At 57.2% G+C, this 13,124-nt stretch overlaps 1 long non-coding RNA gene across 2 annotated transcripts; it reads right to left on the minus strand.

Moving 5' to 3' along the window:
* Positions 1 to 1,355: 1,355 nt before the first annotated feature.
* On the minus strand, positions 1,356 to 10,896 carry LOC129527411 (uncharacterized). Of its 2 annotated transcripts, XR_008672379.2 has the most exons (4): positions 10,416 to 10,896; positions 10,163 to 10,283; positions 9,095 to 9,638; positions 1,356 to 1,733 (listed from the first exon to the last, which is right to left on the minus strand). It is a non-coding gene; the product is annotated as an uncharacterized lncRNA (long non-coding RNA). The 2 variants fall into 2 exon arrangements; XR_008672378.2 differs by lacking the exon at positions 1,356 to 1,733 and having other exon boundaries at positions 9,092 to 9,638.
* Between the last annotated feature and the right edge of the window lie 2,228 nt (positions 10,897 to 13,124).

The following is a 13,124-nucleotide window of genomic DNA, read 5'->3' on the forward strand; positions in this document are numbered from 1 at the left end:
AAGCCTGGCCTCGCTGATCCTCCGGGTCTGTCTTCCCCGGCAACACACTTGTCCCTGGTCACGCCTGCCTGCCACAGGCTCTGTGGCTCCCAGCCCCACACTCCTGAGCCCTCTGGAAGACACACTGCCCCACACATGATCTTCCACACCCACTGGGCCCACAGGGCCCTGCTCCTCCTGACGCATGCCTCCAGCTGTGGGCTGTTCCAAGTGGCGGGAATGCCCTTCCCGTACTCCTCCATGTCCAAATCCTTCTCAGCACGGAGGGGCTGGGGCAATCTTCCGCTGAAACCCCCTCATTTAGAGGCAGTTTTAGGTTGAGCTGTGTCCCTAGCCCCAGGACCTGTGGACGTGGAACCAGGGTCTTTGCAGAGGTGATGAAGGTAAGATGAAGGGTCACAGCTCTGGGCTGCTGTGGCTTATGTCCTTATAAGGAGAAGGAGACAGAGATACAGAGGAGGGGATGTATGAAAACGGACAGCGAGGAAGCCACCAGCCAGGAGCTGGAGAGGCAGGAAGGGCAGCCCTGAGACCTCTTGGTTTCAGATTTGTGGCCTCCAGAGCTTTGAGAGAGTAAATTTCTGTTGTTTTAAGCCTCCCACCTCCCGGTTGGTGGTCATGTGTGACAGGGGCAAAAACCGAGCCCCGGACCTCACAGGGGCAGAAACCGAGCCCCAGGCCTCAAGGCTTTGCACCTGGGTTCTTGCTATTTAAGTGCACGCTGCACCTCTGACAGCAGCGGGGAGGCTCCTCCAAGACACAGCTGCATGGCGGCTCTTTCTCCCACGACACAGCATGGCCAGAGGCCCACAGGACGCCACAGAGGTGGTGCCAGCTGGGCTCCCTGGGCTTTTCACAGACCTGGCATCACAGGTGCCACTAAGAGGAAACATTTTGCCAAGTCCTTCAGATTGTGCTCCCAAGAGCCACGGTCGTTCTACTTTATTTTTCTCAAAGCCACGGTTTCAAGTGAGAGAAGAGTTTTCTCTGTCTCCCTCAAACCTGCCATGAAAAGTGAGTTAATCTGCCGGGTGCAGTGGCTCACACCTGTAATCCCAGCACTTTGGGAGGCCGAGGCAGGCGGATCACAAGGTCAGGAGATTGAGACCATCCTGGCTAACACGGTGAAACCCCATCTCTACTAAAAATACAAAAAATTAGCCGGGCGCGGTGGCAGGCGCCTGTAGTCCCAGCTACTCGGGAGGCTGAGGCAGGAGAATGGCATGAACCCGGAAGGCAGAGCTTGCAGTGAACTGAGATGGCACCACTGCACTCCAGCCTGGGTGACAGAGCAAGACTCCATCTCAAAAAAAAAAAAAAGGAAAAGTGAGTTAATTTCACACTCAGGAGGGACAGCATTCGTCATTTAATAAAGCTGCAGAAACTTGCCTAACTTCAGTGCAGTAACCAAAATTAACGAGTTTATACACTTTCCATTAAAAGACACTTTGTGTGAATGTAGAGGGGAATGCGTGCCGAGTGGAGATCCATTGCTGTTTTGTGGGATCTGGGGAGGAAGGAGTCAGCCCCGGTGGGTTCCTGCAGGGCTGCCGTCTGCAAGCTCCAGCCGGGGCGGGACGCATGCAATGCAGAGCTGGGACAGACGCCCGCAGTGCAGAGCTGGGACGGACGCCCGCAGTGCAGAGCTGGGACGGATGCGCAGCTGAAATTCCGGCACTGCCACCTCCTCTCTCTCTGACTTGAGCCTGGGGTAGGGGGATCTTCAGTGAGGTCTGGAAAAAAATGACAGAGATGTTATTGCTTCTGTGAAAACCCCAGTGTGCCTGGGGACATCGGCCCAGGCTCATCACTGGGTCACTGCCGGAGGAAGGCCTCCGTGTTTGCTGGTGGCCTCATCACAAGTATAAAATGTTTACAGCCCTAGCTAGCGGAGAGGTGGGAGCCTGGGCAGGTCACCAGGAAGCCCCGGTCAGGCTGGGGTGCTGGTCTCTGGACGAGGGTCCTGTGGCTGCTGGAACAAAAGACCCCAGAGTTAGTGGCTTGAAACCACACAGCTTCATCCTCTCACAGTTCTGCAGGCCAGAAGCTAACGCGGGTTTCTCAGGGCTAAAATTGAGGTGTGGGCAGGGCTGCTTCCTCCTGGAAGGGCTCCGGGGAGAATCCGTTCCTCGCCTTTCCCAGCTTCCAGAGGCCGCCTGCGTTCCTTGGCTCTCAGCCCCTCCTCCATCTTCAGAGCCAGCAGGGCAGCCTCTCCTCTCCTCTCTGACCTGCTGCCCGCCTCTTACGAGGACCTTTGTGGTTCAGGGGGACCCGCCCCGATAATCCAGGGTCATCTCCCCTCTCTTGATCCTTAACTCAGTCATATCTGCAAAGTCCCTTTTGCCAGTGGGGTCCCAAGGGAAGAGCAAGGGTCAGGTCTGGAGCACTCAGGAGGACAGACTCGAACCTGGAGGTTATGGGTGAGTTCACACCAGGCCCCTGCCCTTGCGTTGTATCTCCGGGACCCAGTCTCTGTCCCAGCCCTCCTCCCTACTCCTTCCGCTGGTCCCGCCTCAGCCAGGCCCCTGGGAGCATTCGCGTCCTCATCTGAAGACCCGCAGCAGCAGCAGCCTTGGCCCCACCCCCAGCCCAGCTGGGCCTCGCTGACACAGCCTTCCCGCCTCCTCTCTTGAGCAGGGATGGGCAGTGGGCAGCTGGGAGCCAGGGAAACAGGGACAAAGGACTCCCCTTCCAGGGCTGGTCCAAGCCCCTCCATGCTGGCGCCAAAGGCCTGGTTGGCTTTGAGGGAGGCCCTGCAGCTCCCAGCCTCCCCGCTCCCTCCCACAGCCGCCAACCCTCCACCAGGGAACCCTTGTCTGAGCCAGGGGCCACTGCCCTTCCCCACGGCCCCATTCCTCCAGCCTTGCAAGGCGCCAAGCCAGGGGCATCTCTCTCCCTCGGGCCTCATCCTGCACACCTGACCTTTCCCATCCCGGGTGTTATCATAACCTTTTAGCAGAATTTTGCCTTAATTCTCAGCATTTTTGGCTTTTTTTTTTTTCTTTTTAGATAGAGTTTCACTCTTGTCACCCAGGCTGCAGTGCAGTGAGGCGATCTCGGCTCACTCCAACCTCCGCCTCCAGGGTTCAAGCGATCCTCCTGCCTCAGTCTCCCAAGTAGCTGGGATTACAGGCGCACACCACCACACTCAGCTAATTTTTTAAGTAGAAACAGGGTTTCGCCATGTTGGCCAGACTGGTCTTGAACTCTTGACCTCAAGTGATCTGCCTGCCTCAGCCTCCCACAGTGCTGGGATTCCAGGCGTGAGCCACTGCACCCGGCCCCCATCCCAGTGTGTTACCATAAACTTTTAGCAGAATTTCCGCTTAATTCCCAGCATTTTCAGCTCCAAGTCTTAACACCTCCCCTCTGTCTTAATGTGGCTCCAGTGGCCCTTCGTCTCTCCCCTGCCCCTTCCATGCCTCCTGCCCCATCCCCACCCCCTCTGCCCACCCCCTGGCTCCTCTCCACCCCCGGCCCCTCCACAGCTCTTTGTCTCCACCTCTAAGACTGGGGCTCCTGGAAGCCACTGGTCCTCATCTTATTATCATCCTGGTCTCCACGGAGCCCAGGACGGAGACTCACACAGCTCAGTGGAGCGTCGCCAAGCTCGGAGGGTGTGCAGCACCCTAGCAGCACCTGCAATGGCACCTGTGCTCTCTCTCGGGAGGAGATGATGGCCCCAGCTCAGGGCCCAGAATTCGCGCCTGACTGTGCCCCCTTCCGGACCTAAGGAATGCCCTCTGCTGTGCTGGGACTGCCTATGCCCAGACAGAGCAGGGCTCACTCCCCGACCCAAAGGGTTCCCCAGAGTGTGGCCCCATCCCCAGGGCCCTGCCGCCCCCACTGAAAACCCGCCCAGCCTATGGTGAGCACCGCAGAATTCACAAGGCGCTTCCTGCAGACACTTTCTCCCAAGCGGGCCGTGCCTTCATTGCTACTCAGATCTCCCAAAAGCCACTGATGTGGTTTGGCTCTGTGTCCCCATCCAGATCTCATGTCAAATTGTCATTCCCAAGGTTAGGGGAGGGGCCTGGTGGGAGGTGACTGGATCACGGGGGTGGATTTCCCCCTCACTGTTCTCAGATAGTGAGTTCTCACGAGATCTGATAGTTTTAAAGTATGTGGCACTTCCCCCCTCCTGCTCTCTCTCTCTCCTGCCGCCATGTGAGGACGTGCCTGCTTCCCCTTCACCTTCCACCATGATTGTGAGTTTCCTGAGGACTCCCAGCCATGCTTCCTACACAGCCTGTGGAACTGTGAGCCAATTAAACCTCTTTCTTCATAAATGACCCAGTCTCCAGTAGTTCTTTAGAGCAGTGTGAGCCTGGACTCACACAGTCACCCATTTCCAGGACCTTTACCACCAGGCCGGGCAGCCACCAGTCACTTTACACACAGCATCTCGTTTCCTAGCACCTGGGCGAAAGTGCTGTTTTCAGCTCTACTTACAGGCAAGGATGGAAAACCCAGAGGGCTCAGCCAGACTCACCTGCTCGGGAAGGCACAGCTGGGCCGCCTGTGCTGCCTTAGAAGGAGAAAAAGAGAAATGGAAACAGGCTCCATGCTGGGGGCCACTATTCTTACCTCACCATAACCTCACAAGGACTGAGCACACCACGGGGGCTCAGAAACCAGGGCCCCTGCTCAGAAACTGGTCCCCTCACTCACGCGTGATGTGGCCACTGACAATGGCTGGGCCCCCTGGCCGGGCACGGTGGCTCAAGCCTGTAATCCCAGCACTTTGGGAGGCCGAGGCGGGCAGATCACAAGGTCAGGAGATCGAAACCATCCTGGCTAACACAGTGAAACCCCATCTCTACTAAAAATACAAAAAATTAGCTGGGCGTGGTGGCAGGGGCCTGTAGTCCCAGCTACTCAGGAGGCTGAGGTAGGAGAATAGCGTGAACCCTGGAGGCAGAGCTTGCAGTGAGCCGAGATCACACCACTGCACTCCAGCCTGGGTCACAGGCAAGACTCCGTCTCAGAAAAAAAAAAAAGACATCCATGTCCCTAACCCTAACCCTGTGAACGTGACTGCATGTGGAAGAATGGAAGAAAGGTCTTTGCAGACATGATTGAGTTAAAGATGGAGAGAAAGAAGGCATCTGGACAGACCCGACGTGATCATGAGTTCTCCTAAGAGGGAGGCAGAGGGAGATTGGACACAGATGGAAGAGGAGAGGCGTGGGACCACAGAGGCAGAGCAGGAGCTATGCAGCCTCAAGGCACGGGAGCCACGGATGCCTGAGGCCTGGGAACCTGGAAGAGGCCGTGGGGAGCCTCCCCTGCAGCCTGCAGCCCTGCCCGTGCCTCAAGTTCCACTTCATGACTCTGCTATCAGACATCTGGCCTACGGAACTGTGAGGCGATATGTTTCTGAGTGTTTTTGTTGTCACTATTGTTGTCGTTTGAGACAGTGGTGCAATCACGGCTCACTGTAGCCTCGACCTCCTGGGCTGAAGCAAGCCTCCCGCCTCAGCCTCCAGAGTAGCTGGAACTACAGGCGTGCACCATCTTTTTTTAGAGATCGGGGTATCACTATGCCGCCCAGCCAGGACTTGAACTCCTGGCTTCAAGCAATCCTCCCGCTTCACCCTCCCAAGTGCTGGGATTGCAGGTGTAGCCACTGTGCCCAGCCAGCTTCTGTTGCTTTAAGCAGCCCATTGGTGGTTACTTGTTACAGCAGACCCAGGACAAGCCACTCAGCTGAATGAGTTTAGAGTCTGATTTTACCCTTTCTGGGCCAGGAATGCCCTGCGGGGCAGGCGGCTGCAGCTGAGTCTTCTAGACCTCTCTCTACTAAAAATACATAAAAGGCGGAGGTTCAAGTGAGTGGAGATCGTGCCACTGCACTCCAGCTCTCCATCTCAAAAAAAAAAGAAAAGAAAAACCAAAGTAGCCATTGAGTAAAAAGGGAAATGACAAAAGAGTCTCGCTCTGTCGCCCAGTCTGGAGTGCAGTGGCGCGATCTCAGCTCACTGCAACCTCTGCCTCCTGGGTTCAAGCGATTCTCCTGCTGCAGCCTCCCCAGCAGATGGGATTAGGAGTTAAAGATGTGCGGTGAGTCCCGTGTCCCCTCATGCTCCGGGGGTGTGAGTCACGCGTCCCCCCGTGCTCCGGGGGGGGGGTGAATCCCGCGTCCCCCCGTGCTCCGGGGGGGGGGGTGAGTCCCACGTCCCCCCGTGCTCCGGGGGGGTGAGTCCCGCATCCGTCCATGCTCCGGGGGTGTGAGTCTCGCGTCCTCCCGTTCCCTGGGGGTGTCAGTCCCGCATCCCTCCGTGCTCCGGGAGTGTGAGTCCTGCATCCCCCATGCTCCAGGGGTGTGAGTCTCATGTCCCCCTGTACTCCGGGGGTGTGAGTCCCGCATCCCCCCATGCTCCAAGGGTGTGAGTCCCATGTCCCCCTGTACTCCGGGGGTGTGAGTCCCGCATCCCCCCATGCTCCGGGGGTGTGAGTCCTATGTCCCCCTGTACTCCAGGGGTGTGAGTCCTGCATCCTCCCATTCTCTGGGGGTGCGAGTCCCGCATCCCCCATGGTCCAGAGCTGTAAGTCCCGAAGTCCCGTGCCCTCCTGTGCTATGGTGGTGTGAGTTCCGCGTCCTCCTGTTCTCTGGAGGTGTGAGTCCCGCGTCCCCCCATGCTCCGGGGGTGTGAGTCCTGCGTCCCCCCATGCTCCGGGGGTGTGAGTCCCGCGTCCCCCTGTACTCCGGGGGTGTGAGTCCCACGTCCCCCCGTGCTCCAGGGGTGTGAGTCCTGCATCCTCCCATTCTCTGGGGGTGCGAGTCCCGCATCCCCCATGGTCCAGAGCTGTAAGTCCCGTGCCCTCCTGTGCTATGGTGGTGTGAGTTCCGTGTCCTCCTGTTCTCTGGAGGTGTGAGTCCCGCGTCCCCCCATGCTCCAGGGGTGTCAGTCCCTTGTACCCCCATGCTCCGGCAGTGTGAGTCCTGCGTCCCCCCATGCTCCTGGGGTGTGAGTCCTGCGTCCCCCCATGCTCCGGGGGTGTGAGTCCCATGTCCCCCTGTACTCCGGGGGTGTGAGTCCCATGTCCCCCTGTACTCCGGGGGTGTGAGTCCCATGTCCCCCTTTACTCCGGGGGTGTGAGTCCCATGTCCCCCCGTACTCCAGGGGTGTGAGTCCCGCGTCCCCCCATGCTCCGGGGGTGTGAGTCCCGTGTCCCCCTGTACTCCGGGGGTGTGAGTCCCACGTTCCCCCATGCTCTGGGGGTGTGAGTCCCATGTCCCCCTGTACTCCGGGGGTGTGAGTCCCATGTCCCCCTGTACTCCGGGGGTGTGAGTCCCATGTCCCCCTGTACTCCGGGGGTGTGAGTCCCATGTCCCCCTGTACTCCAGGGGTGTGAGTCCCGCGTCCCCCCATGCTCCGGGGGTGTGAGTCCCACGTCCCCCCATGCTCCGGGGGTGTGAGTCAGGCGTCCTCCCATTCCCTGGGGGTGTGAGTCCCGCATCCCCCCATGCTCCGGGGGTGTGAGTCCCATGTCCCCCCGTACTCCGGGGGTGTGAGTCCCACATTCCCCCATGCTCCGGGGGTGTGAGTCCCATGTCCCCCTGTACTCCGGGGGTGTGAGTCCTGCGTCCCCCCATGCTCTGGGGGTGTGAGTCCCATGTCCCCCTGTACTCTGGGGGTGTGAGTCCTGCATCCTCCCATTCTCTGGGGGTGTGAGTCCCACGTCCCCCATGGTCCAGAGCTGTAAGTCCCGTGCCCTCCTGTGCTATGGTGGTGTGAGTCTCGCGTCCTCCCATTCTCTGGGGGTGTGAATCCCCTGTCTTCCTGTTCTCTGGGAGTGTGAGTCCCACGCCCTCCCGTGCTCCGGTGCTGTGAGTCCCGCGTCCCCTCATGCTCCAGTGCTGTGAGTCCCATGCCCTCCTGTGCTCTGGTCGTGCAATGTTGAGTTCGGCACTGAAACTCTCTGAGCTTCATTTCTTACCATCAGCACCCTGCTTCCCAGCGCCTTTGGGAGGAGCAAAGGAGAAAGTCGGGCCAAGGCCCTGGCAAGAGGCCAGCCCTTGACAGCTATTAGCTGGACTTTGCTTCCGTCCTGAAACAATGCAACTTCTGAACACACGGAGCGCTGTTGGCCAGAAACTCAGAATCGGATGGGTCCCCATATCTGTGTTTTAAAAGTCACTCCAGACTTCTCCAGGGGACAGCCCGGTGCTTCCGGGGACTGCAGGTTGGGGGGAGGGGAGGAGAGGTGGGCTGCTGGGGACACTCACAGGCACCTTGACTCCCCTGGGCCCCCTGGTGTTCCCTGCCCTTTTTTTTTTTTTTTTTTTGGAGACGGAGTCTCGCTCTGTCGTCCAGGCTGGAGTGCAGTGGCACGATCTCGGCTCACTGCAAGCTCCGCCTCCTGGGTTCACGCCATTCTCCTGCCTCAGCCTCCTGAGTAGCTGGGACTACAGGCGCCCACCACCACGCCTGGCTAATTTTTTGTATTTTTAGTAGACACGGGTTTTCACCGTGTTATCCCGGATGGTCTCAATCTCCTGACCTCGTGATCCACCCACCTCGGCCTCCGAAAGTGCTGGGATTACAGGCATGAGCCACCGTGCCCGGCTCCCTGCCTTTTCTTTCTTTCTTTCCCCTTCCTGTCTTTTTTTTATTGAGTGAAATTCACGTAACATAAAATTAACCATTCTGGGCTGGGTGCGGTGGCTCATGCCTTGTAATCCCAGCACTTTGGGAGGCCAAAGTGGGCAGATCACCTGAGGTCAGAAGTTCAAGATCAGCCTGGCCAACATGGTGAAACCCAATCTCTACTAAAAATACGAAAAATTAACCTGGCATGGAGGCAGGCACCTGTAATTCCAGCTACTCAGGAGGCTGAAGCATGAGAATCGCTTGAACTGGGAGGCAGAGGGTGCCGTGAGCCGAGGTCCCACCACTGCACTCCAGGTTCCGCCACACAGTGAGTCTCCGTCTCAAAAAAAAAAAAAGAAGAAGAAGAAGAAAAAAAAGAATTTTTCAGCATCCCAGAGGCCCCTGGCCTCCCAGCCACTGTCCCTCCCTTCCTGGAGGCCAGCCACCATTGTGATGAAGAGAACCCCTTCTCTCCCTCAACATGCACCCCAACACACCGTCCTCTACGTTGCCTGTTTGTGATCCACACAGGATTCCACAGAATTGAGCCTGGCCACTTCTGCTCAATGTGATTGTTTGAGAGAGGCTTCCATGCTGCGCATAACTGCAATTCGCCTGTCTCCACTGCGGCGTAAGAGTCCATTGATGGAATAGACCATGATTCGCCTGTCTCCACTGCCGCGGAAGAGTCCGGTGATAGGATAGACTATAATTCGCCTGTCTCCACTGCCGCGGAAGAGCCCAGTGATGGGATAGACTGCAATACATTTTCCCATGAAGCTGTTGATCGGCTCCTGGGCTGTTTCTGGTTTGAGGGGTGTCATGAATGAGGCTGGCATGAGCACATGAGTTCTGGCTGAGTTGTATTTTCAGCAGCTTGGCCAAAAGGTGTGACTTTTCAGGACCTGGCTGAAGGAGGGACTCCAGGGAAAAGGGCTGATGGGCGGGAAAGCGCTGGCAGAGGGGATGGCCAAGCCACAGCTGGCAGGCTATGGTTCCCAGAGCCCCAATCAACACACCTCAGCTCCCAACTGGGGCTACCTGGAACGACAGGAAAGGCTGACTCCATGAGCTGTCATGGCGTGGAAGACCCAGTTGTGCCCAATGGACACAAGCTCCCTCAATTTCTGGCCATCCCCTGATGATTCCCTCCCACCCCCACCTCCAGCCCGACCCCGCCTTCTCCACCAGGTGCCCTCCCGTGAATTCAGCTCCATGGACAGCTCCCAGGCTGCTGTCCTCCATGTGGTGCTGAAATCACCCCAACAGGGAAGCCAAGGCATGGAGAAGCTAAGGAAGAAAATGGAATGAAATGGCATGGGATGGAGCTACAAAGCCATCTGTCCTGAACCCGCCACCACGTAGAAGTGGAGACAGGGGTCCAGAGAGGGAAGTCTTTTGCCCAAAGGGGTCATGAAGTGCTCGTGGTAATAAATGGAATCGTCTACGAAGACCAAGATTTACAGAACCCTGTCTGCATGCCAGGCACCACACTGAGTGTTCATATGTGGACCGCCACTGTCAACCCACATGGCAAGCTCAAGAGTAGGGCCCTACGATTGTACCTGCTCAACAGAGGAGAAGCCTCATCGGTGAGCAGCAGAGCTGGGCCTGGAACCTGTGTCTTCAGCCCCACCCCGGGCCTTTCCTCCCCTTGCCCTTGGTCTCAGTGGGTCCACTGTTTCTCTAGAACCAGAAAATGACAGTCACAGCAGCGTTGACGTCACCCCCAGTATATGAGTCAGGGTTCTCTAGAGGGACAGCACTAATAGGACAGATGTATACATGGAGGGGAGTTTACTGGGAGTATTGACTCACATGATCACCAGGTGAAGTCCCACAATAGGCCGTCTGCAAGCTGAGGAGCCAGGAAGCCAGTCCGAGTCCCAAATTCCAGGCGGTGAAATGGCAGCTGAACTGACATTCATTCATTCATTCATCAATCAATCATTCATTCACCCCAACCAGCCTGCAGAGGTCCTACAGTGCCAGTCCCTGGGGCTGCAGAAACGACAGAAAAGCCCACAGCCTCAGGCTCAGCTGCCCCGGGAATCCTTTCCCCAGCCTCCCCGGGGTGTCTGAGACCTCGTCAAAGAGTTGGGGGCCCATGGACATCTCGAGGAAAAGGCAGGGGGCCAGATGGGGTCAGAGCCAGCATCCCAACAGGGGCTGGGACAGGGACTGGAGTGGACTCACTGTGTCTGTGGTGGGGGCCATGATGGAAGTGGGGGTCCCACACAGAACAGACAGGGCTTCCTGCAGGTTTCACCTGCAGTCCAGGGCCTGGGACCACCCCCACCCTCCCATCCCCCCACCCCCATCCCCCCATCCCCCACCCCCCCACCCCCATCCCCCCATACCCCACCCCCCCACCCCTCTATCACCCTTCACCCCCCAACCCCCTATCACCCTTCACCCCCCCCCATCCCCGCTTCCCCCAGCGAACAGCGGCCGGGCGGGGTGGGAGTGCCCTCTGGTGGCCCTTTGAGGAAATAGCAAGGGCTATCCTTCGTAAAATGCTTTCAGACAGAACCGCTGGTATCGCACTCGGCCTCCCGCTGAAGACGTGGATACAGGCTGGACACACACGCTTCGCTGTGTGATACACGCATGTAACGGGGCCTGTGGGGAGTAACCAGCGCTGGCGGGGCTCGGGGCTATATCCCTTGAGCGAACATAAACAAGAAAGTGAGCCCACGTTCACCCTGGTTTTCCTCGTGGGGCATCTTCCTGCATTGGCGTGGAGGTCCAAAAGCAGAAAGCACAGCCTTGCCGAGCTGAGAAACAGGGATTAGAGTTTGAGGCTGCAAACCTGCTGGGGCCTGAGGGAACTTGGAGAAAGAGCCCAAAGCCCTGAGTGCAAATCCCCTTCAGGCCGTGGCCGCCCCCTAAGCTGAATAAGCCCCCAAGAAGCTCCAAGAAACCCAACAGAAAAGGCTCCCGGGAGGATGGACAGCTGAGCAGGGGTGTCAGCAGCTGCCACAGGCTGGAGACCAAGCCCTGTGGGGGGCGGGGGCTGGTGACCATCACAGGCTTTCCCTTGGGAGCACAGAAGTTCCACTCCCTGGGAACAAGGGCTGTAACCCCCAAACCCAGTCTGGACACGGCTAACCTGGGCGCGATGGCTCATGCCTGTAATCGCAGCGCAAAAAAAAGAATAAGAAAAGTTACAAGGTGTCTTAGTCTGTTTCCTGTTGCTATAGCTAAGAGTGGGTAATTTATAGAGAAGAGAGGTTTGTTTCTTACAGTTCTGAAGACTGGAGGTCCAAGAGCATGGCGCTGGGCAAGAGCACGCCAGCCCAAGTCTCTCTTTCTCTTCTTTTTTTTCAAGATGGAGTCTCGCTTTGTCACCCAGGCTGGAGTGCAGTGGCACCATCTTGGGTCACTGCAACCTCTGCCTCCTGTCTCAGCCTCCCAAGTAGCTGGGATTACAGGCACCTGCCACCACGCCTGGCTAATTTTTGTATTTTTAGTACAGACGGGATTTTGTCATATTGGCCAGGCTGGTCTCGAACTCCTGACCTCGTGCTCCGCCCACCTCAGCCTCCCAAAGTGCTGGGATTACAGGCGTGGGCCACCGCGCCCAGCCCGTTTCTTTTCTTATGAGGCCACTAGTCCCATCGTGGGGGCCCACTCTGATGACCTTATCCAATCCTAATTACCTCCAAAAGCATATAATTGTGGAGATTAAGTTCCCAACACATAAAGTCTAGGAGAAACATTCAAACCATAGCACAAGGCATGCTCTTAAAAGGGACCAAAGCCAGGAGTGCATGCCTGTATTCCCAGGTACGAGGGAGGCTGAGGTGGGAGGATCACGTGAGCTCAGGGGGTTGAGGCTGCAGTGAGCCCTGTTCATGCCACTGCACTCCAGCTTGGGCAACAGAGTGAGACCTTGTCTCAAAAAAGAATAAAATAAAAATAAAAAAAGAAGAAGGGACCAGATCACCAGACATGGTGCTGATGCGCATAATCCCAGCACTTTAGGAGGCCAAGGTGGGAAAATCATTTGAGCGCAGGAGTTTGAGACCAGCTTGGGTAACACACTGGGAACCCATCTCTACAAAAAACGAAAACAATAGCTGGGCATGGTGGTGCACACCTGTACTCCCAGCTGCTCTGAGGGCCGAGGTGGGAGGAGCGCTTGAGCCCAAGAGTTTGAGGCTGCAGTGAACCATGATTGCACCACTGCACTCCAGCCTGGGCAACACATGCAAGACCCTGTCTCAAAAATGTGGGAAGGGCAGGGCACGACAGCTCACACCTGTAATCCCAGCACACTGGGAGGCCAAGTCAGGCGGATCACCTGAGGTTGGGAGTTTGAGACCAACCTGGCCAACATGATGAAACCCTGTCTTTACTAAAAATACAAAAATTAGCCAGGCATGGTGGCACATGCCTGTAGTCTCAGCTATTCGGGAGGCTGAGACAGGAGAATCACTTGAACTCAGGAGGCGGAGGTTGCAGTGAGCCAAGATCGTGCCGCTACACTACACTCCAGCCTGGGGGATGAGTAAGACTCTGTCT

Source organism: Gorilla gorilla, chromosome 18, assembly GCF_029281585.2.
Source record: "Gorilla gorilla gorilla isolate KB3781 chromosome 18, NHGRI_mGorGor1-v2.1_pri, whole genome shotgun sequence".
NCBI classification, from domain to species: domain Eukaryota; kingdom Metazoa; phylum Chordata; class Mammalia; order Primates; family Hominidae; genus Gorilla; species Gorilla gorilla.